This window comes from Piliocolobus tephrosceles, chromosome X, assembly GCF_002776525.5.
Source record: "Piliocolobus tephrosceles isolate RC106 chromosome X, ASM277652v3, whole genome shotgun sequence".
NCBI lineage: Eukaryota > Metazoa > Chordata > Mammalia > Primates > Cercopithecidae > Piliocolobus > Piliocolobus tephrosceles.
Genome location: NC_045455.1, coordinates 87,073,647 through 87,098,989, shown reverse-complemented (window position 1 = coordinate 87,098,989; position 25,343 = coordinate 87,073,647). Strand labels below are relative to the sequence as shown.

Here is a 25,343-nt window from a genome sequence, read left to right as displayed (position 1 = left end):
TGGAACTGAGGGCCTCTTAGGGCGTCGGAATCCAGCCTAGACCATACCTGAATACGAGCAGGGAGGGAGACTGTATGTTTTCAGTGATGGCTCCCACTGGCTTGTCATAGGAAAGGGGCAAGGTCACTCCAGCCTGGACTCCCTGCAGTCACCCTGGGAACAAATGGAACTATGATATGTGAAAGATGTGGCCAGTGGGAACCACGCTGCTCTTGCTTAAGGAATGTCTTAATACCAAGAACCTAGAACAACTTGCTGAGTGGAACTGAGCCGGAGAGAATCCCCAGCTTATAGGCAACTGGGGTTGGTTAGGGTTTGAGGAGGGGAAATTAGGCAGACGTTGACTGAGGCTCCTGCATGCCCAGCTGGCTGCCCTACATCTGCTAATCAGAACACCACAGACACACACACGCACACACGCACGCGGACACACACACGTGAACCTGGCAACAGGCTGTCATGAATTTCTTAGTGGAGAAGGTGAAGAAGCCATTGGGGAGCTGCAGCCAGGGCCTGTCTGCTGGTTTTTAGTTACCGCCTTCCTGTACTCATGGGGACAGGGGTATGGAACCAGGATGGGATTGTTTCATTTTTTAAGCAGTTAGCTTGTAACAATTTTAAACTCAACAACCAAAACAGAAATCTCTCATATAGAGTTTGCTGGTGGTTAGGGAGCATCACAGCAGCTTGAGTGAACATATGCAGCTGGCAATGGGGAGGTGGCATTTATAGGAGTCTGGTGTTCCCGACTCATCTCTGTGCCTGTCATGACTTCATGTGGTCTCTTACTTTGCAAGCTTCTCTCACGTGCCCTGTTGTATTTGGAAAATGGGGGACTTAAGGTCATTCCTGGGTATTTGATATTCTTCTTTAGCTTTTGTAAATGGGCCTTCTTGTAATTGGTTGTATATATTCTATATGTTGGTTGAATTACATATAACCAATAATTGATATATAGAAAGCTATTCTAAAATGTAATGTAACCAAGCACTTTCAAACTTTTATTAATTATAACCTTGTTTTGTGGTTATTTTCCTTGGATTTTCTAGATAGATGGTCATATCATCTGCTAAATAAGTACATAAATCAATAAATTTAAAATAAATGATTTTAATTTAATTTAAAATAAATGGTTAGATGAATGAATAGTTAAAATAAAAAATGATTACTTTGGTCTCGTTATTTCTATTTTTTATCAGTTAGACTGGATAGAAGGAGAAGAGACTGTTTATCTGTTGAGAGATTTTAAAAACAAGATTATTGTATTTCAGCCAAATGTACTTCCCTTGTCCCAGAGAGGATAGGCTATTTGATCTCTGAGGTCCTCTCCTTGTTAGTCTTTTTACTGTGTTTACTGTAGACCCATTGTACCCGTATGTTCAGTTCCCATAGAAAAACAAAACAGTGTGTACACACAGTCACTATAGGTAAGTCAGCAGTGTATGTGATTAGGGCCAAACCAGTGTTGATGATTGCCTGATACTGACTTTAGAAAGTTTGACTCACCTTGCAGAAATGAAAAGCCAACATCGTGCATTAGTATCTATGAAGACTGTAATAAGGCAAATACATTTGTCCAGAAACAGGCTGATATTGTTACAGTGATTTTAAGTGCTTTCCCCAAAAGTACCATAGAGAAAGCAGGGAATATAGAGCCGTGGATTACAATAAATGATGATAAAACAGCAGAAGCAAATAATGAACACTTAATAGGGAAGTTTATTTTCCACGCTTCATCAGATTGCTACTGCAAAGTACTAGTCTGAAAACTTAACATGAACACCGTCTCTGTAAATATGGGAGAAGTAATCTTAAATCATCCAGAATTAATTATCTTTGTACTAAGCTATTTAACATTACTCATTGAAAATAGCTTCTCAAGACAGGCAGTATTTTTCTACACACAAATAATTGTATTCTCAGGTTGGAAGTGCTGCCACGTATTAAACCAGACACATTTTTTGCTTCTAATTCTTATATTACTATCAGTTTATTTCAGGGGAAGTTAATTTGAGAATTGAAATCATGTAGCAGAATGATTTTGGTTGAAATTGATGTTTCTGAGCCTGATGCATTTTCTATTAGTGTTATCATTGGAAGTTTGTACAGTGAACATGCCAAACATTACATTTAGTTTTCTGAAAACTCTAGCAAGTATTCTTTTTTTTTTTAAATCCTCATTATATTAGTTTAACTGGCAGATAGTAATTAGTTTTATATTGAGTGAGCTAATTTGCCACTACTAGCAGATTTTGAAGTTATTTTAATATAAATACATTGTCCTGTACCCCCAAACTTTATACTGAAAATTTGCTGCTAAATTTTAGGATTTTAATTTTGATAATGGTGCAAGATATTGGAATAAAATATAAATGTGAGTTAGCATTAATATCTCAGTTTAGGGAATAACAAAGCAGGAATGTGGCCTGCGATCACATTTCTCCAGGGTCAGCACTAGAGAGAGGCTAGTTGAGCCCTTGCCTCAGGCACCAAATTTAGGGACACCGAGATAGTCAGTAATAGAAATAAAAATTTTATGCGGTTTAGAAAATCAAGATTAATGCAAAAACTCTATAATGAACAAAATATCAAAATTTTAAAGGAAGACAGGATCAGTATTACTGATTTTTCCTTTTGTGACAGGCTCCAGTTTGTTTGGGAACAGCACTGTTACTGATTCTATCTGTAATTAAAGTTTTAGTATTTCGTTCATCATGGATTTTTTCCCATTAATTTTGATTTCTTAAAAATATGGCATTAATATATTACTTATCTTGGAAGCACATCTGAATTATTGGAGTAAAGACATTCTGAAAAGTCTCTCCTGCACAACAACAATGAAAGCACTGGCAAAAATACCAAAATAAACCGTTTTAGAATGGTGGAAATTAAGCAAGGGTTTATAACAATCTGAGGAATATTTACTCAAGAAAAAGGTCTGAATCTCAGTAAGAACAGTGAACTTTGTGATTTTTAAACTTACCTTATTCCCATTCTTTCCTCTGCAGCTCCATTGTAGCCCTCAAAACTAATAGCCTAAGCTAGGCGCAGTGGCTCACACCTGTAATCCTAGCACTTTGGGAGGCCGAGGCAGGCAGATCGCCTGAGGTCAGGAGTTTGAGACCAGCCTGGCCAATGTGGCGAAACCCCATCTCTACTAAAAGTACAAAAAAAAAAAAAATTAGCCGGGCATGGTGGTGTGTGCATGTAATCCCAGCTACTTGGGAGGCTGAGGCAGGAGAATCACTTGAACGTGGGAGGTGGAGGTTGCAGTGAGCTGAGATCGCACTACTGCACTCCAGCCTGGGTGACAAAGCAGGACTCCATCTGAAAAAAAAAATGAACAGCCAACCAAAAACAACAACTAATAGCCTAGAAGCCACTGAAAGGAACAAAACAGGTTTAGAGCCCTCCAAGATCCCCAGTCTCAGAAAATTGTCACTATATGATTGCTCTAGAAGCTTCCTAAAAATCTCCATTCTCAGAGCTTGTTTTGCAGAGCCCTGGGGCATTTGTGGAAAACAATCAGCAGTAATTGTTTAATCTCTCAGCTGCCTGAGGCAATGACACCAGTTGGGGTTAACCAAAAAACTTAAAAGGAAACATTGGGAAAGGAGATATCTATGGGGGCTTTAAAAACTTTTGACATAGTCTTTGGAATCTAGAAGGCCCGTGTCTGTATGTCCAAGAAATACTTAAGAAGGCCTTAATCTGTCATCTCAGACTAACAATGAGGCTTTGCATAAGTAAAGTAGGAAGAGAAGACTAAGAGTTGTAAACTACCTCCTGGAGTGTTGAAAGCATGTACCCCACCCCCCAACATACACAATCCCTCAGCAAAGGCTGTGATATGTATTGGTTGAAGACAGAAATCTCTGTCCCATCATTAGCTGACCACTGAAGCTAGACTTCAGCAGCTGAACATGGTGAAGAAAGTAGACTTTACATAATTTGGGAAATAGAAATAGAAACAATAATAGCAGCAAATATAACAACAAACCTTTATGCAGTGTGGAATCGTATTTCTAGAGTTGCCATATTTTTTTAAATCCAGTTTTCAACATAAAATTTCCACACACACAAGCAGTAGCATATGGGCCATAACAGGAAAAACAAAAGTATCCCTGAGAAAGTCTAGATACTGGACTTATTAGACAAACGTTTTAAATTTGCTATTATAAATGTGTTCAAAGAGCTAAAGGAAACCTTGTCTGAAGAATTAAAGTAGGAAAATGGTGTCTCATCAAGTAGAGAATATCAGTAAAGAGGGGGAAATTATTAAAAAAGGAGTAAAATAGAAATGAAAAGTACAATGATTAAAATGAAAAAATTTATTAGAGGTGCTCATCAGCGGTTTTGAATTAGCAGAGGAAAGAATCAGCAAACTTGAAAATAAATCAATTGAAATTATATACTATGAGGAACAGAAAGTCAAAAGAATGCAGAGAAATGAACAGAACATCAGATTTATGGGATACCATTATGAATACCAACATACATATAATTGAAATCTCAAAAGGAGAAGAATGAGAGAAAGGGGACAGAAAGACTACTTGATGAAATAATGGACAAAAACTCAAGCAGCAAAGAGAGAAGCGAGTGATCATGTACAGAGGATCTTCAATAAGATTAGCTGCTGACTTCTAATCATAAACTGGAGGCTAGAAGATAGTGGAATGATGTATTCCAAATGCTGAAAGACAAAAAATTGTCAATCAAGAATTCTATACCCAGCAAAACTATTATTCAAAAAAGAATGAAAGATTAAGATGTCTCAGAAAAACAAAAGCAGAGAATTTGTCACTAGCAGACTGCCCCTACAAGAAATATTAAAGGTAATCTTTCAGTTTGTAACTAAAGGGCACAAGTTGGTAACACAAATCCACAGGAAGAAATAAAGAGTAGCAGTAAAGGTAATTGTATAGGTAAATATAAAAGAGTACAGACCACTAAGAAAATAACTAAAAAATGTATAGTAAAAGAAACAGAATGAAAATGAGACACTGAAAAATGTCTGTTTAACATGAAAGAGGGCAGTAATGGAGGAACAAAAAGACATCAGATGTAACAGACAACAAATAGCAAAATGGCAGACGTAAAATCCTGCCATTTTTAGTTTTTACTTTAAATGTAAATGGGCTAAACACTGTAGTCAAAAGGCATAGATTGGCAGAATTAATAAACATGAAATAAACATGACTCAACTATATGCCATTCACCAGACTCACTTTATACACGAAGATACAAATACTGTGAAAGTGAAAGAATAGAATAAGATATAACACGAACATAGTAATAAAAGGAGAGCTGGAACGGCTATACCGATATGAAGTGAAATAGATTGTAAGTTGAAAATTATTACAGAAGACAAGGTCATTACCTGTTGTTAAAGGGATCAGCTTCTCAGGAAGTCAATTTGAACATACATGTATTTAACAATAGATCCCCTAAATATGTGAAGCAGAAACAGAATTGAAAGAAGAAATAGAAAATTCAACAATAATATTTGGAGATTTCAGTAAACATTTTCTTTCTTTCTTTCTTTCTTTCTTTCTTTTTTTTTGAGACAGAGTCTCGCTCTGTTGCCCAGGCTGGAGTGCAGTGGTGCCATCTTGGCTCACTGCAACCTCCACCTCCTGAGTTCAAGTGATTTTCCTGCCTCAGCCTCCCAAGTAGGTGAGACTGAAGGTTCATGCCACCATGCCTGGCTATTTTTTTAAATTTTTTTTTTTTTAGTAGAGACAGGCTTTCACTATGTTGGCCAGGCTTGTCTCAAACTCCTGAACTCAGGTGATCTGCCTGCCTCCACCTCCCCAAGTGCTAGGATTACAGGTGTGAGCCACTATGCCCGGCCTCAATACCTCATTTTCAATAATGGGTTGAAACTGAGAAGATCTTATTTTTTGCTGAAAATCAGCAAGGAAATAAAAGGCTTGAGCAACTTTATAAGCCAAATGGAATTAACAGACACCTAAAGAACACTTCATCCAATGGTAGCAGAATACACATTGTTCTTAAATGCCTCTAGAAAATTCTTTAAGATAGACTATATCACAGAACAAGTTTTAATGAATTTAAAATGGCCGAAATAATACAGAATATGTTCTCTGACCGCAATGGAATGATATTAGAAATCAAGAATAGAAGGAAATTTCAGAAATACAGAAAATGTGGAAATTAACACACTCCTAGTGGGTTAAAGAAGAAATCGGAAGGCAAGTTAGAAAATACTTTGAGAAGAATGAAAACAAAAACACAACACAATAAAACTTCTGACATGCAACTGAATCAATAGTTACAGGGATTTTATCTATTAATAACTATATTAACAAAAGAAGAAAGATCTCAAACCAACAACCTAAATTTTCACCTTAATAATGTAAAGAAAGAGCAAACTAAGTAAACTAAATATATATTTATATGTAATATGACATAATATATTAAAATTGTGTATATTTAAAATTATGTATTTATATATGTATAAATAATAAACTGAATATAAACTAAATATAGTAAGAACTAGAACAGAAGTAAATGAAATTGAGAATAGAAAAACAATAGAAAAAATCAATAAAAACAAGAAGTTGTCTTTTGAAAAGATCAAAAAATTGACAAACCTTTACCTAGCTAGTAGAAAAAGAGAGAAGACTCAGTTATTAAAATCAGAATAAAAGGAGAATCACTACCATTTTAGAGAAATTAAGAACATTGTGAATAAATTTATTTCAACAAATTATATAAACTGAATGAGATGGATAAATTCCCAGGAAGACGTATACTACCAAACTGACTCAAGAAGAAGGGGCAGATCTGAAGTGACCTATAACGAGAAAGGAGACTGAATTAGTAATCAAACATTTTTCCATGAAGAAAAGCCCAGACTGGGATGGCTTCACTGGTAAATTCTACCAAATGGTTAAAGAATTAACAACAGTTTTGCATAATGTTTTTCAAGAAGATAGACAAGGAGAGAACATTCTTGGCTCATTCTTTGAGGCCAGTAGTACTTCGATACAAAAGCCAAAGACATCCCAAGAAAAATATCAGCTGTTATTCTGTATGAATATAGATACAAAAATCTGCAAGGAATTACTACCAAACAGAAATCAGCAACGTATAAAAAGGATTGTATACCATGACTAAGTGGGATTTATCTGAGGAAGGCAATGCTGGTTTAACATCTGAAAATCTATCAATTTAATATACCGTATTAATATAATAAAGTACAAAAACTTCATAATCATTTGAATAGAAACAGAAAAAAAAAAGCCACTTGACAAATTCACACAGCATTTCATGATAAAAATACAAAACTAGGAATGGAAGGGAAATTCCTCAACCTAATGAAAGGAATCTGTGAAAAACGCACAGCTAACATCGTACTTACGAAAGACTGTTTTCCTTTTAAAATAAGGAACACGCAAGGATGTTTACTGTTTTCACATTTATTCAGCACAATACTGGACGTTCTAGCCAAGGCAGTGAGGCAAGGAAAAGAAAGAAAAATCATCCGGATTGGAAAGGAAGAAGTAAAATTATCTCTTTGCAGATGACGTGATCTTGTATGTAGAAAATCCTGAGGACTCTATACACAGACTGTGAGAACTAAAACAAGTTCAGTAAGGTGGCCATATACAGGATTAATAAAAATCAGTTGTGTTTCTATGCACTTACAATTGACAATATGAAGATGAAAATTTCCGTTTGTAGTAGTATCAAAAACAATAAGATATTTAGGAACAAATTTAACAAAAGACATTCAGGACTTGTACATTAAAAACTGCAAAACATTGTTAAAAGAAATTAAAGGTAACGTACATAAATGAAAAGACATCCTGTGTTCATGGACTGGAAGACTTATTAAGGTGACAATGCTTCCCAAATTGATCTGCAGATTTAATGTAATCTTTATCAAAAACAGAGGTCTTTTCCTTCCAATAAATTGAAAAGCTAATCCTCAAATTGATATGGAAATGCAAAGGACCCGGAATAGTCAATGTAATCCTGAAAAACCAGAACAAAGTTGAAGGAATCACATGTCCCAATTTCAAAACTATTTTAATATAAAACTAAGGTAATAAAGACAGCATGGTGCAGGCAAATTATATCCTTATAGATCAGTGGTATAAGATTGATCCATAAGGCCGAGAAGCAAACCCTTGCATTTTTTATTAATTGGTTTTCAAAAAGGTGGCAAGATAATTCAATTCAAGAAAGGTTGATCTTTTTAATATATTGGCACTGGAATAACTAGTTGCCTATGTGTAAAAGAATGAAGTTGGATCCTGCTTCATACCATATACAAAATTAACTCAAAATGGATTATTGACTTAAATGTAAAATATAAAACAGTAAGTCTCAGAAAAAAAAGTAAGAGTAAATCTTCATGATCTTGGATTAGGCAATATTTTCTTATATGTAACACCAAAAGCAGGAGTGATGAATATATAGGGTAGTCTTCATAAAAATTATAAAATTGTTTCCTTCAGAGGATATCATCAAGAAAGAGAAAAGAACCCAAAGAATGAGATTAAATTTTTGCAAATTACACATCTAATAAGGATCTTCTATCCAGAATATATACGAATGATTTCACTCAACAGTATAACTTTTGGGGGGTGATAAAGACAAATAACCCAATTAAAAATTTGACAAAGGATTTGAATTGACATTTCTCCAAAGAAGATACACAGGTGGCCAATAAGCATATGGAAAGGCAGTCCACATTAGTCATTAGGGAAATGCAAATTAAAACCACAATCATACATCACTACACATCTACTAAGATGGCTAAAATTAAAAAGACAAAATTAAGTGTTAGTGAAGATGTGGACATATTGGAGCCCTGATACTTGCTGGTGGGACTGTGAAATGGTGCAGCCGTTTTGGGATAATAGTTGATAGTTAACTCAGATTATAGGCATAGAGTAACAACATGACCCAGAAACTCTATCCCTAAGTGTATACTCAAGAGAATTGAAAACTTACATCCATATAAAAACTGGCACATGAATGTGTACATAGTAGCCTCAAACTGGAAGCAATCCAAATGTCCATTAACTGATGAATAGATAAATAAGATGTGGCGTATTCATACAATAGAGTATTATTCAGCCATAAGAAGCAACGAAGTACCGATTTCTGGTACAACATGGCCGAACTTTGAAAGCATTTTGTTAGTTGAAAGAAGCCAGACACAAAATACCATGTGTTTTATGATTCTGTTTATATAAAGTATTCAGAATAGGCAAATTCAAGTGACAGAATAGATTATTGGTTGTCAGGGGCTGGGCTAAGGAGGGCTGTGGAGAATCTGCTAATGGTATGGGTTTCTTTGTGGGGTGATGAAAATGTTCTGGAATTTGATAGTGGAGATGCTTGCATGATCTTGTGAATATGATAAAAACCATTGAATTGCACCTTTTAAGATGATGAATTTGATGGTATCTGGGCTACATATCAGTAAAGCCGTTATTTAAGAAAGTGTCGGGACAAACTGTGTGCTTAGCAGGGCCATGTTGTTCAGCACTGCAGTACAGTCTTTGATGCTCTGGCTCTATGTCATTCGGAAAGGTTAAATTATGCTGAGCATCATGTTAATGGATTTATTAATAAGGAAGAGTTAAGGCATACTTTATAGGGTATATTTCTGTTCAATAGAAATATAACGTGAACTGTATATGTAATTTTCTGTTTTCTAGTACCTGCATTTAAAAATCAAAAAGAAACATGGAATTAATTTTAATGTATCTTATCTAATTTGAAATATTTAAAATATCATTTTTCATGTGGGAATATTCTACATTTTTTCATGTTGAATCCTCAAAATAATGTATTTCGTACTTAGAGCACATCTCAGTTTAGACTAGCCACATTTCAAGTGCTTGCTGAGTGGCTACTGTCTTGACAATGTTAAGAGTGATTTTCATGAAAGTAGATGAAAAGCTTTCAGAGACGCAGCATGGTATACTGGTTTTGAGTTGGATCCAGATTCAGATTCTGGCTTTGGCTCTAGCGCTGCATTTATTTATTCTTAAAATATTTACCGACATCTGTTCTCAAAAATCATAGTCTATTTCTGCATAGGGTCAGGCATATGAATACTGGAGAGAAGTATCATGTTTTATTGTGCTAATTATTGCAAGACCCAAGGAAGGGAGTGGTCATTTTTATCTAGGAAAGAGTTGGTGGTGGTCAGGAAGGGCTTTGCAAAGAGGAGAGGTCTGAGCTCCATCTTGGAAGAGGAGGTAGATGAGGGCAGAGGCGTTCTAGGAGGAGGCAGGAGCAAGGGCAGGGAGGAGGCTTGAAACAGCACTGCCCAGGCGATTGCTTATAGCTTGGTTCACATGGAGCAGGAATGGTTGGTTGAAAGGGTGTTGTGGCTGAGCTGGAGTTGAGGGCCATGTTATTCCAGGGCACCTGCAAGGGGCTTTAGAAAGCATTCCTTTTTTCTTTTTTTTGTTTTTTTATTCTGAGTTCAAGATTTATTATCAAGCTGCATTAATCAGGGCAGTGTGGTATTTATGCTAAGTTATTAAGTTATACAAATAGATTAATGGAATTGACTACAAACTGGAATTAGATCCATACATATACAGTCAATTTATATACAATGCATTTCATATTAGACAGTGAACACCCATAGAAGAGCTTCAAGAAGTAGGTGATGAGGTGGGATTTGATCTTTCTTGTGTTGTTACCTTGGGCAAGTTATTGACCTTTCAGATCTGCTCCCTTAGTCTCCTGTTCTGCAACATTGGGTGATTGAAATCTACTCAGGCTGTTGCTATGAAGATTAAGTGAACTAGTATATGAAGCATACCTGATAGTCCAGCTCAGACTCCTGCTGAATCGAGAGGCTGCTTCTCTGGTAGTGTCCATCTGTTGCCCTAGCTCCTGTTCTTCAGTGTAGTTGTGCTGCAGCAGTACCCAGGGAAAGCTTTCAAGAATAGAAATTGTTGGAGCACAACAATCAGCCTTAGGGTGGTGTCCAGGAATCTATGTTTAACAAATTCTCTCCGTGGTTATTATGCAGCCACCTGTTTTGGGTTTGCATACCAATGTGTAGAGTTCACGTCCTCAACTCTTGTCTAGGGCTGTGGGCCATTCGGTAACATCAGCTCTTCCTGCCTCTTACATCAGCTTCCGTGTACTGTTTCCTGGCCGATGGTCTTCTAGACCCTAGTCTGATCACAGTGGTAATTACCAGTGGCCTCAGGCTACTGTTTGAGGTTGCCCTGTTGGTTCTTAGGTTGCTCTTCACAGATTGGCCTCACTGAAATGGTACCTGACATCTTCTACACATGTATATATCTACTTCACAGACCTTAGCCAGTACTCCTTAATTTTGTTCACACTCTTATTTAATTTCCATGTTAACATAAAGTCACTTTCTAACTCCATTCCACAACGTGAAGTATAATTCCAACTGGTCTATTAATTCAGAGCTGTTCTATTTGCAGCTCTTTATCTGTGACCGTACCCATAATAATAATAATGACAATTTTGTTTTCTTTTTTTTTCTGTTACAATTAGTACTATCATTGCCATCATTGATACGTTTACCTTCAACCCTGTAGTGGTCCACAGTAGATCCAAATATCTCTGTTTAAAGGGGAAAGTCACTACTGGAACAACGCAGAGTGCCTCTGAATGTCAGATTTACTTTGCTTGCATTTCATTTCATGATCTTACGTGTTTTTAAGGTTCTGATTGGATGTGAACAAAATGACAGGTTTCATCTAGCATATCAACTTTGACTTTGTCACCACCGTTCTGTGACCATGTCACAGAATGCTGATTTTAATCCTCCATCTTATCCTCACATAATTAATCTGAAAAATAGGGAATGAGAAATGGGTGGTACTAAAAAGAGATTAAAAAGTTTATTTGGCAGCTGGCTGCTCTTTCATGCAAAAACAAAACAATTTATAGTAGGCTGCTGGTTTAATGGGTCTCCTGATGGGAGGGAAAATTATTTAAACCCTTTTCTATGCCTTCTCAGAAGAAAACGTCCTTTGGGAACTTGTGAATTTTCTATACCTGGGGTACCCAAATGGCCTTGATTGCACTAGTTTTTACTTCCATTAGCGTTGTGCATGCTTTGAGTTAACGTTATCGTGGCGTGGTTGTGATGCTGTTGTGCTGGTGGTGGTAGTGTGGGTAGGTCCTAAAATAGATGGGTTACTACATTTATTACAAGGCAGAAGTAAATGTTCACTTCATTGTCCCATGGACTTGGGCTGGGACCTGTGTGGGGTGCTGCTCCCTGGCCACACCTGTCCTGAGCTAGTGAGCAGCTCTTCTGCACGCTTCCCTTTGCATCTTATTCCTGCATCCATCTGCCCCCTGCATCTTGTCCCTTGCTTGCTCTTGCCTGCTTTCCCTTTCACCGGGCCCTGTTAGAGATCAGCGTGCTCCCTCTCACCTTTTTGTCTTCCAGCCCTCAGCTTTTCTTTCTGTCACATTTATGCTCTTGGAAAAGAGTCTTATGTTGAAAGGGGGAAGTCGAGGGGGTTGGAAGTAAATGGGGGACTGGGTGGGAAGAAAGAATTGAAAAGATATGCATAAGCCCTTTCACATGCTGGAGGTCATTCCTTTCCTTTCTTATGTTTTAGATACCATTGATGGTAAGTTATAATGGAATCGGTTGCTCATACCCAGACCGTTGGTGTTGCTCAGAAAAATGATGTATGTTGAGCAACAGGTAGTTTAGAAAATGTAGTTGTTTCATAATCACCGGGGTTTTCAATCCTGTTTATTTATTTTTTGTTTGTAAAAATTATGAAATTGCCATGTGTGTAGGTAAGAAATGGTTGGATAATCAGCAGTTTTGTGTAAGTCAACCTGCTAATAGCAGCCATTCTGTGGTATATATGCCAGTAACATTTGGGAGGAAAATTTATCTCTTTTCTACCACTAGTGACTAATCTTCCTGTTGGGCAATTTAGAGAAGAGAGTTATTTGCTGATTTTTTGAATTAAAGTTTTCTTAACGATTTAATTAATATTAATGTTAATATTGTACGTAGGATTCATAATTCCTCTGGTTTTTTATTGCTTCCGAATTAGAAGAAAATAAGCATGACAGTATAAATTTGGTACATAATATGAAAATGAAGATCTATAAAATGGACATGATTGTTCATATATCAGAGGTATTCTTCCCTTGACAAAAGCTCTGTCTTAAGTCTTTAAGATACTTCATTTATATGGTGTATTTAAGAATCAGTTTGCAGATCATTAACTACTTGAGGGATTAATATAGAAAGAAAACTGAAGTCGTGTAATCCACTGAGGATTAATCTGAAAATAAGATTAAGTATCTCTAAAATCGTACACTCAGCTAATGGAAAAAATGGTGAGTTGATGAAGCAACTCCAATTATGAACAGTTTGTGGTATAATTATTGCATAGATTCAGGGACTTCTGAACTAACTTTATGTTTTGGTGAGAAGACCTATTATAAAGAAATTTAATGTTTATGCCTTCGTGAATCTTTCTCCTAAATTTTCCTGTATCTTTTTCTTTTTAAGGTTTCCACAGCTGGATTGTTTACTAGGGCCCATTGTCACCAATGGCAGTAAAACTCATTTTCTGGCGAGCAGGGTGAGTTCATGTGGATTTCTACCGGATTTATTATTCCATTCGATTTGGGCCTGTGATTGTCTCTCAAATGTTGTGTACTTCCTGATACTCAAGGTAAATAGCTGGTGGTAGTTTTTTTTTTTTTTTTTTTTTAAATAAGTGATATGATTAATGAAACAAGTAAATGAAAATAAATTATACGAAAGCTTAATTTTTTTTTTTTAAAGCTGTGAGGAATCTAGTTAGATATTGACTGAGTTCAAGTAACGTGTTAGTGATTTTAAATTTGTAGGGGGTGGTTAGAATTGACACCTCTTAATAGCAGTTGATCTTCTGTAATAAAGGGTCATGTTAGCATGTGTTTAGTAATATTAATGGACAGACATAGGACACGAGCTTTAAGTAGGGGATGTGCTTGATAACTGAAGTTACTGAGGGAAGAAGACCAGATTGGGAGGAAAAAAGTGAATGCAGTGCAAACAGTCCATTAACTAAGAGCAGAAGCTTTAGTGAACAGCCAAGACCACAGAAAGCTTAAAACGTTTGAGGGAAGCTTTTCTGAAGGCTGCTGGTAGCCCATATGGCGCTTTGTGCAAATTAGACCAAGGCACCCCTCTGTAAGACATTTCACTTCCATCTGATGGGAAATTATTCAGCTATACTGATTTTTAGTACATGACATTTTATTGCCATGTGCTAGAAAATTGTAATATAAATAATCAAATTACCCATCTTTAAATCATCAAAGTGTTAATAAAAATACGAACAGCTTTTAAACGAGTAGAGAGATGCTTGTGATGAGACTGATGCCTCCTTAAACATAGTGCTCTTCCACAGTGCGCAACCTGAGCAACTGGCAGGTTGGCTCTGCCTTGTTGGGATTCAACTAATGATAGACTCTAAGGAAGGAACACTTTTTATTAAGGTCTAGTCATAGGGGAGAGAGGATAGATACAAGAGTTTGAGGTTTGGCTTTGACTAGAAACTTGGGTGGCTTGCAAGAAACTTATCGGAAGCACAGTAGCTATAGGTTTGGGGTCCCAAAGGGGTAGCCTGTACTTTCTAGGGCTAAAACTAGGAAAGAAACACCTAAACTGTGCTTTAAACTAAATTTATGACTGAGTTGCTGCCATGTGGTGATTTATAGTATGTGCTTTCGGATTCGCCCTACTGTAATCATGAAAGCTTCATTCTATAGATCACCACCTGTGTGGTGTCCTTGTTCTCAAAGATGATTTAAACTTGGACTGTTTTTCTCCGTAAAAGAGATTTGCTTTCATAATGTTGAGTGCATTCATAATGGATGGTTCTTCATTACTTACAAATTTTTGTGAATAATCTTCTGATGAAACAAAAAGCTATGATGTTGCTGTTAGGTGTATTTGATAGATACTGGTTGACAAATATAGGCTAAGTGGGATGTGGCAATACTTTGGGTCCAGATTTAGGGGCTACAGGTGGAGTATGTGATTGGTGATTGAAAAGTTATTGAGGAAATTGGAACAGATATGGGAAAAAGTCATATGCAGTGCAGGTAGGTGGATGTGGCAATCATGGTAGTTGGAGTCATGGTGAAAGTGGTGGAGGTTGTGGGGTGGTGAGGATGGTGGTGGCCGCTGGAGTGACTGGATGGTTGGTAGTGGAGGGCTGTCAGCTGCCACTGTGGCACTGAAGACACATAAGAAGGAAGAGATGACAGATGGAAAAGATGCCAGGCTGTGGATACAAATTATGTGGCCTAAGTAACAGCTTTTGGTTTCTTGGGTGCTGGAGACAAATTGACCAGAGGGATATTCAAGGGGCCCTCTCTTTGTGGGATGCAAAGTTCGTTCCTTTTTTTTTTTTTTTTTCTTTCTTTTTTTGATGTGGAATCTCACTCTGTCACCCAGGTTGGAGTGCAGTGGCACAATCTCGGCTCACTGCAACCTCCGCCTCCCAGGTTCAAGTGATTCTCCTGCCTTAGCCTCCCGAGTACCTGGGATTACAGATGCACGCCACCACGCCCAGCTAATTTTTGTATTTTTACTAGAGGTGAGGTTTCACCATGTTGGCCAGGATGGCCTTGATCTCCTGACCTCATGATCTGCCTGCCTCAGCCTCCCAAACTGCTGGGATTACAGGCGTGAGCCACCGTGCCCGGCCAAAGTTTGTTTTCTTGTTGTATCATTTATCCCCTTCTCCACCATTCCCCTCTATATGTATAGTGGAGGATTTGATACTCTGAATACAGAAGCACAGAAACATGATGGATTACAAAAAACCATTCATTCAGAAATCATTCACCGGGGCAAAAGGCCCCAGGGTTATTTACATCTAAAACGACCTCCCCTCTGCTCCCTCAACACACAAATGATCTATGTTTTGAAGAAAGAAATGTAGATTTTTTTTTTTTTTTAATGAGTGGAGGAGGCAGAAGGAAAAAGGGAAACCAGATAAAGAAGGCTTAGATCAATTAATTCCTCCCACCCCTACAGTTGTTTAGCTGTCTGTTCTACTTTGTGGATATTATCCTTGCGTGTGGAACACCAAGGGGAGTGAGAATATGAAGGCACTTTGGATCTGATGTTTGGCACCTGTGATACTGAGCTAATAATTCTGTGTTTCATGTTTCCTTATCTTTCAGTAGAGAGAATGATATTCCTTATTAGAAAACACAGAGGGAGTATTTGTGAAAACACTGGCTTAATGAATATTAAAATGAAACAGAATGATAGGTTTGATGATGATCTGGTATTCTCACTGTCCTGGATCTTCATGATTTTTGGATTGAAATAATTTGTGACTGCATGGTCCAAATAGTTGTCCTCATTCTTTTAAAGAAGAGATCATTTGTGGTGATTCTGTAAAGATGTATATACTCTGCAGCAAGAGAGATTTGGGAGAGCGCAGCTTTTGAAAGGGGAGTTAGTGGGTTATCCTGTAGTGGATGTTAGATTAGGTATAGAGCACCATGTGCTTGATGTGTGCTTAATGGGACAGAATGACTTTACCCTGTGCAGGTGCTAGTAACAGCCACGTACGGTGGGTGCTCCTAGTTCAGTACTGTGCTGAGCCCAGAACCCCATCTGGGGAGGTGCTACCATGGCTCTCGTTTTACAGCTCTGAGAGGTGAAGGGCGGAGCTACTGTTGTAGCCAGCCATGCCCGTTGCCACTAGGCTTTCTGGCCTCCTTGGAACCTGACTGGCTCCACCCTTTAATGTCTTTCTCATTTCTCAAATATTATGCATTTCAGACCAGCCCATCTCATCCCCCAGAGCTGCTTTAAAATTGAGCAGATAATTCTATCATTAGAGGCCACCAACTGAACAAGGCCAGGGGAATCCTAGAACTAAATTTGTGCCACATAATGAGATGTGAGGGGATCGTTGGTTGCAGTTGGTTTCCTGGAGACCTTAGAGATTTCTGAAGGTTATTTTTTTTTTTTTTTTTCTACCAAAGAAGGTCCTGTGATTCAGAAGTATCTAAATCATTGAAATACTTCAGATTTGGAGAATGTGAAGAAACCCAGCAGTGTGTGCATCTTATTTTCTGCTTTAAAATTATCCTCAGGAATTGATTAGAAGCACTGGGGTCGCAGAGTCTGTTTTTTGAGGCAGGGTAAGGTTAATCCTTTCCCTAATTCATCTTTTTCATTAGGCAGAAAACACAGGAGGAAAAAAAAAGACCAAACACATTTTAATATTTAAATTCATAGTTCCAGAGCCCAGAATTTTAGTATGTTGGTTGTTGGGATAAAGGGAGTGGTGGATTCAGTAAATGTCACATGGGCAGTTCTCTTAAGATGATAGAAACCATGTAAGCTTCTTTGTTGTCCATTTTTAAATGGTGCATAAGACTGTGCAATTTTCCCTGCACCACTCTTGTATGTACTGTTATGTAGCTGCTGTAGCCAGGACTTAAACCTGTGATCTGTTTGATAGGAGGCCAGATTTTATTAAACTAGGTCATCAGGGCACACACAGGGGGCTGGGTCATGCTGGCACTGTGTCATCTTTGGAAATTAACTGGGTAAGCATGCCAGTAGGCAAACGAAATGGCTTTGCTTCTGCTATTAGAAGCAGATAGCAGGGAGCTGTGTAATATTTGAACATGCATCCAGTTAATGATGAATTACAATGAGAATCCTGGAAAAGTTCCTGCAATACTCATATTATGTCAAAGGAGTTCATCATATTTGAAATTATCACAGGAATTACAGAATAATTCAAAACGAATGGGTAATTATTCAAGTGTTGTATGAGTTATTGCTTCAGCTCGCACATTCTTATTACAGTGATTTCTGCCCTCTCCTTATAGAAGCACTGAGAACCTGAGCTGACATCAGCCATTTGGTCGTGATTTCCTGTGGCAGAAGCGGGGGAATTTGCATAGGGAGATCATTTATGTTCTTCTTTTGAAGGTTGAGTTTGGTTCTGTCTAGGAGATAGGAGAATGAATTAAATGACATTTAAAAAATGACTTTTTAACATCTGCTTTTGCCTGAAAGGGATTTTGTATTTAATTCTTTGTCATATTTATGTAGTTGTTATTCATTGTACTTAGCGTCCTGATTTTTAAAATGCTGTGTGTGTGTGTGTGTGTGTGTGTGTGTGATTGTGTGTATTTGATGTTCAGTTGCTAATATGGGGATATTTCTTTGAGATGCCAGGATAGGAGAAAGGCCTTTTCAGAAGTACTTGACCACCCCACATGGCTTGGGAAGCAGCTTTGGCACATGGCGAGGGAGGAAGGGGTCTGCAGCATTTGTGTGTGTGTGTGCGTGCGTGTATGTGTGTATGAGAGAGAGAGAGAGAGAGAGAGATGGAGTCTCACTCTGTAGCCCAAGCTGGAGTGCAGTGGCACGATCTAGGCTCACTGCAACCTCCACCCCCAGGCTCAAGCAATTCTCATGCCTCAGCCTCCTGAGGAGCAGGGACTACAGGCGCACGCCACCACACCCAGCTAATTTTTTTGTATTTTAGTAGAGACAGGGTTTTACCCATGTTGCCCAGGGTGGTCTCGAACTCCTGAGCTCAGGAGATCCACCCGCCTTGGCTTTCCAAAGTGTTAGGATTACAGGCATGAGCCACCGTGCCTGGCCAGCATTTTCTTTTTTTAAAATTTTAATTTAATTTAGTTATTAATTTATTTTTTAGAGACAGGATTTCACCTTATCACCCAGGCTGGAGTGTGATGGTGTGATCATAGCTTACTGTGACCTTGAATTCCTGAGCTCAAACAATCTTCCCATCTCAGGCTTTTGAAGCTAAGACTGTAGACAAGGGTCACCAGGCCTGGCCAATTTTTTTTTTTTTTTAAATTAAATTTTTGTAGAGATGGGGTCTTGCTGTGTTGCTCAAGCTGATCTCAAACAACCATCCTTCTGCCACCACTCCCCAAGCACTGGGGTAACAGGTGTGAGCCACCGCTCCTGGCCAGCAACATTTTCTGGTCTTTCTGCCGTAGATTCCACTTGTCACTAGAATGTGAACTTCGCAAGGGTAGGGATTTTGTCTGTTTATTCACTACCATTTTCCTGACACTTTGACCAATAAATGCCTAACGTGCATTGAGCACTCAGGAAATGTTTCTAGAATGAATGAAGCAGCTTTGAATCTTGGATCTCTGGGAAGTAGAATTCTTTTTTTTTTTTTCATCTCAAAGGAAAACAAGATTACTTAGTCTTTTGCTTATTCTTTCAGCAGCACAGAGACATATTGAGAGATCAGGGTGGCAGTCAATTATTTTATTTTATTTTTTTAGAATGATGTATGTTGAATGAAATGTCACTATGTAAGCAGTGACCACTTTATAAGTAGTACAATTTCCCTCACCTTTTATTTTTTAGAAAATAATTGAAGTCACTTTTCTCTGTGACCAATCCTTCTTTTAGAGTGAGGATTAAAATGTTGTTTCTATTGTTCACCTGCATGAAAGCAGTCATCATGCACATTTACACCAATGCCTGAAAGAAAATGGAATATTTCAGTACCACAGAGAGCCTCATATTCTTGAGACAGCCATCAACCATTACATTATGTGAGGAATTCCACATTGCTTTAAAAAAATGCTGGAAATGATGTTATATCGCATTATCATTATATTGGTATTGTAACTTACATTTGCTATAATTTAGCTTATATAATAAATCTTAAATTGACTTATTTCTAAGTTTTAATACAATAGGTAATTTCACAGTACTTGAAAAAATTCCAAGTTAATTAGTCAACCATTATAACACGTAAAGCTAGGTATGAGTATTGAAGTATAAAAATATGTTGTATCTTTGACGTTTGAGAAATGTTTACTATTTCACATCGCTTTGAAATAGAAAGAACTATATAGGCCTGAATCAGGATAAATAGAATTAGAAGTCCAGAAAGCAAATAGGATGTTTTTCTCATAGGATTAAAATAACATGCCCTATATACCCGTGAAACCCAATACTTTAAGTTATTAACATTCCAAACTGCTTACCTATGTTTAGTTATTTTAAAATTACTTCAGTATGTTACTATCTCTGTAACTTTTTAATTCTATTTTATGTGTGCATACTATTTTAGAAATAACGTATATTTAATTACTAAACAAAAAAAATAAATTGGAAGGAAAAATCCCTTTATGGTGTAAAACTTACTAATGGAAGGACCAGCTTTGTGGTAGAGGTCCTTGTTGTGTTCCCTCTCTGTTTTGTTTTGTTTTTTAACCTAGACAACTTGCTATACATGCTGCTCAGAATCAGAGGGTACATAAGTCATCAGATAGCCACAAAGTAGGATGATGTAGACTGTGATGACACTCTGGGTCATATCTCAGCTCTGGCATTTTTTAGTGTGTGACTTTGCTGATGTTCCCGTTTCCTTACCTTAAAAGGGGATGGTACCTGGCTTGCAGCTCTGTAAGGATTACATGAAATGAGAAGGGAGAGCGCTCAGTAATATAACAGTGCCTGCTACAAAGTGAATGTTGCTTCTCACTTCCAAATGAAGCCTCATTTAAGTCTCCTTTAAGAACCTGACATTACTAGACTTGCTAATTTAACTGCTTTTCTTAAAAACATATATGCAGTTTTTTTTCTTAAAAAATATTTATTCCTCCTTCAGAATGGGGCATATTAAATAGAGTCCTGTAAGAAAGTAGAGCTGCTCGAGTTATAGCCTGGCACTGTGGGTCATGTTTAGGCATTTACATAACTGCACTGATCTGAACTAGTTTGTTAATGAACGAACATTTCTTAAATATGGAACCCACGTGAGAGGCCACAGGGGAAATCTAAACTAAGTTTTTGAGGTCTCCCAATCCAGGGCAGCTCTCTCTTTGGAGTTTAAAGGAATCATCAGGTCTCTGTAATAACTGAAGAACATGGAAGAATTATATTGAAAACACTTGGCTAATTATAAGTTCTAAAAGGCATTTCAGTTCACTCAGCATTTTAACATCCACCAGGACATACAGATATACCTCTCAGTCCATCAAGTCAGAAGCTGTGTGTGGCTTTTAAATGTTTTAGTTGTAGTTTTCTTCTTTCCTCTTGAGGAGAAATTAAATTATCAGGGCAGGTTAATCTCCACAGACAATTATAGATGTGCAAATAATATGCCACTTACAGTGCATTTTTAATAGACTGCTTGTCAGAAGAATTCATGTTTTCTTCTGCTTCATGTATAAGCAGTTCTTGTATATGCATTCAGAAAATAAAGTAGTCTTTCATTTAGTAAGAAAATGGACTTTTAACAAAACAATGAATCTTAATAGGAAGAGGGTATCAGGACTCATCTTCCTTCTCAAAGGCAAACATAACAAAATTGATAGTCTGTGAAACTCCCTAGTGTCTCCTAGCTCCATGGCGATTTTTCATACCTCATGCATCCCTGTACCTTGTACCTTGTTATTTGTGAACAGACATTATTTCCTTACTGGGCCCTGTGCTTCCTCAGTGGTGTATCCATGTCTTATTCATTCCCAATGTTATTTGGCAAAGTGTCTTACACATAATGCTGATCCATAAATATTTGGTGAATCAATGAGGATTTTCTGAGCAAAGTGCAGAGGGCCAGATTCATTGTCTGTGGTTCTCATAGTTTTAATTGGGGGTGACGTGGAAGAGTTCATGTCCTCGTTAGGTTCCGGCTGAGCCAGTGTGCTGTACTGTATTTAGGATGGTAAGAGAAGACTGCCAGAAAATTATCTAAGGTAATTTTTTTTTTGACAAAGTGGGAAGATATTCAAATAGGCATGAACAATACAGAGTTTCTGACAATAAAGTCAGTATCACTTGAGGTTTTTTTTGGTCCCTTTGATTCTTCTGATTGGCTCTAGTGCAAATGAGAAGGTGGGGATGAGCGTGGAGTCTTAAGTTTTTGCCTCCCAGATAGAGGGACAGAAGGCATAGGAGCTCTGATTTTGGGTTCCTCAGTGCAAAGGAAGAGGGAGGCGAGTGGCCCAAAGGAAAAGGTAAGAGGATCTCTAGAAATGGGGCTCAGTGGAGTGTCAGGCCTGGATTCTTCTAGAGGACACTGAGGATAACTTTTGAGACTTTCGAGACTTACTGTGATTTTGTACCTCTCCCCCTTGCCTATCAGTTCCCACTGCGTCCTCTGTCTTGTTGTGGCTCTGGCAAATTGATAAGGAGTCGGCAGGGTGGTTTTGCAGGGAAGGCCTCATTTCCTTTCCTGTGTGACCTAGTTCTTCCATCTGTGTCTCTCTTGATTGCATCTTCCCAGACTTTGTTTCATTCTGGGCTTTTTCAGTACCTCCCAGGCCCACCTCCTGGCTGGTCTCAAGTCCTGCTAGGGCGCTGTCCAAGGAAACCATGCAGCAGCCCTGAAGACTGATGCTGTCTCAGAGTTATGCTTTCTGATGCTGGATGGACCTCACATAGATGCAGCCTCTGGGCGCCCATCTTATGCAAAGCTCAGGCTTGGGAGGAGAGCGGGAAGGAGGCGAGTAGCTAGGCCTGTACACTGTCAAAGGTGGGCTTTCACCAGGGCTTTCTGCCTTGGCCAGGCTCAGCCCTCCTGTCATCTGACCTCTGCATACATTTATCTGCAGGATAATGCCCCGATGTCTTAGGAGGAATATAAGACCCTTCCCACACTACATGTTTTATCCACATTTCCTGTCACACACTCCTTTTCTAGTTTAGGGATATATATATATGTTATGTATACGTTATATATTATATATACATTATATACATTATCATTGTATAGGCATTATATATTACATATTTTATATATATAGAATGCCTGCTTTGTGATAGTCATTGTGCCAGATGCTGAGAACGTCAAAAAGAATGAACTTTGGTTTCGGCTTTCCAAGAATTCACTATCTATTGGGATAGCCCAATATACAAACAACTTCAGAAAAATAGTTTAAAGGAATGTTAATTGGGAAACACAGAGGTGGGACTCACAAGCCCCTCTTCTCCATCCTTCCTAAGCCACTCATGGTTCATATGTATGGGGGTCAGCCAGTATTGGTTTGATTGTGATGTTTTATATCCGTAATATTGTATGACAGTAATTGCTCTTCTGAAAAATAGTATTAGATACCATAAGAATGATAATAGTCAAAAAGATTAAATTACACTACTTATCTTATGGATTAAGCAAAAACAAGCTTGTTGTAATGTTAGTGGTACCTGGTGTGTGAGTGGTATCTAATGTGGTAGGAAAAGAGATGAATATAAATCAGAAATATTTTCAGTAACAAGGGGTGTGATTATTGAGTTTCAAAGAAAATTAACTTAGAAGAGTCTTTCAGTAAACATTCCTGTTATCACTTTATAATAATAATTGTTATTTCTAACCCCACTCTATTCCCTGCCAACCCCTCTGCTGTTGACGAAGAGATATTTTTGGCCCGAGTGGTCTAGATGTCAACCTACAAGGATTTGCCCACCCTCCCAGTGGACATTTGGCAGTGTCTGGAGACATTTTTGGCTGTGCAACTAGTGTCTAACCGGAAAAGGCCAAGGATGCTGCTCGTCATCCTGTAATGCATAGGATAGCTCCCCACGAAGCATCTTACAACCCCAAATGCCAGTAGTGCCAGAGTTGAGAAACCCTAGTCTGGATGAATAGCCCATATTGCTGCATGGTCTTCTTATAACAGCCTTGTTATGATTTAATCCATCAGGTGAATAGTTTTGATGATTGCTTAGCATGTTTTGGAGAACTTTACTAATAATGTATCCCCAGTGTCTAGTACAGACCCTGTAACCTAGTCCACAATTCATATGTATTTGTTGGTTAAATGATTGAGTGCATATATTCCTGGGGATAATAGCGTTTTATTTGTTTTCCACACACTCCTTTTGTGCTTTCAGAGTTAGATAAATGGAAAATATGTGCCGGAGTTTATGAGAGTGATTTCAAAGATTCAAAGCAAGTTTTAGGTCAGTAAAAATAAGACACCTGGATCTCTAAGAGGGAGAAGATAGAAAGTCATCAACTCTAATATCAGCTTGTTTGCAAAGCTGAACAGGCAAAAACATGGCAGAAGTTCATGAAAGCCCAGTTGGTCTAGAGCCACAGAGGAATATGCTCTAAGCAAACAGCTGCACCAAAAAGCAAACTCAACACAAACCTGTAATAGGAAAATAAGTGGGCATCATACAGAGTCCTTAGAGAACTAGAAACTGAGCTTCACAGCAGCACTACCTGCACCTAGGGGCACAGACAGATATAACTACAGCCAGCTCAGAAATTACCTTGCACTGCCCCGTGGACGCCATCTGTGCTGGCTCTGCTGGGAAAGCCAAGTGCTTGACTTCCCAATTTCTCTCTCACCGTTTTCCTGCTTGAACCCTTTGCCCCAGCGAGACTTTCCTTCTTCTCCTCTAAACATGCCTTATGCTGCCTCTCTCTCATTGACCATGACGTTCTTCTGTCTAGAATGCTGTTTTCCCGCTCCTCTCTACCTCTGAGTTTTCTAAGACTCAGCTCAAGTTCAGCAGCCTGTATGAAGCCCTTCCCAAGTTTTTCCTGCATGAAAAGTCTTTAACAACCCGATTTTCCCCTCTCTTACCCCCTCCGAATCCAGGAAACAAGATACTGTCATGGTTTATCAGATTCCATTCTATAGGAACCTGAGGTGCTTCAAAACAATGAATGGGACAAATTCATCTTTTCGTGGTTGTTGGAACAGGCCATAAGGATGGGAGAGCATCTCCCTTTGGTTCGTCAGGGCCCATTGGATGGATGCCTGCCAGAGACTGTACGCAGTAGTCTGCTCATTGGTGTAAGGTGCCTTTGAATGTTCTGATAGTACTTACCTGGACAAAGAAAGGGACCTGAAGGAGTACTTTTATATTGTCCACAAGCTCTAGAAATAGACAAAAATGTAAGTGCCATCCTGACATTAGACAGATACATTCTCCTCTGTATAGGTCCCCGTCCCAGTTTTTGGACACAAGTGGAATAAAGCCAGCCCTGTTTTCTCAGGGTTCAGGTACAACATGGAAGGTGTATGTGTCTCTTCTTGTGCTCTGATCTTGGCTCATGGCAAATTCAGGGAGAGGGGCCAAGCTTGGCTAATTGGCCAGCAGTAACCCTGCTGGGCGAAGCATTCTGTCAGTCTCACCAGGCACCTTCTCTCTAGATTCAACTCAGAACTTTGCAATATTGTGTAGAATTCCCAGCAGCAGTGGATTCTGATCAACACTATTTACAAGAGCATTATTAAAAACATAAATTGCCCAGAGGGTGTGCTTAACACTGAAGTGTTAAACAGTAGAGGGAGAAGGGACTTGTAAAAATGAAGTTTAATTTTGT

At 38.3% G+C, this 25,343-nt stretch overlaps 1 protein-coding gene across 2 annotated transcripts in view; it reads left to right on the top strand.

The window, feature by feature from the left end:
- The window catches only part of MTUS2 (microtubule associated scaffold protein 2), a 640,565-nt gene that overhangs the window by 4,839 nt on the left and 610,383 nt on the right, over positions 1-25,343 (top strand). For both annotated transcript variants that reach the window (XM_031934947.1, XM_031934946.1), the window contains exon 2: positions 13,535-13,607. The gene's annotated coding sequence lies outside the window, so the exon portion shown is untranslated. The remainder of the gene's footprint in view (positions 1-13,534; positions 13,608-25,343) is intronic.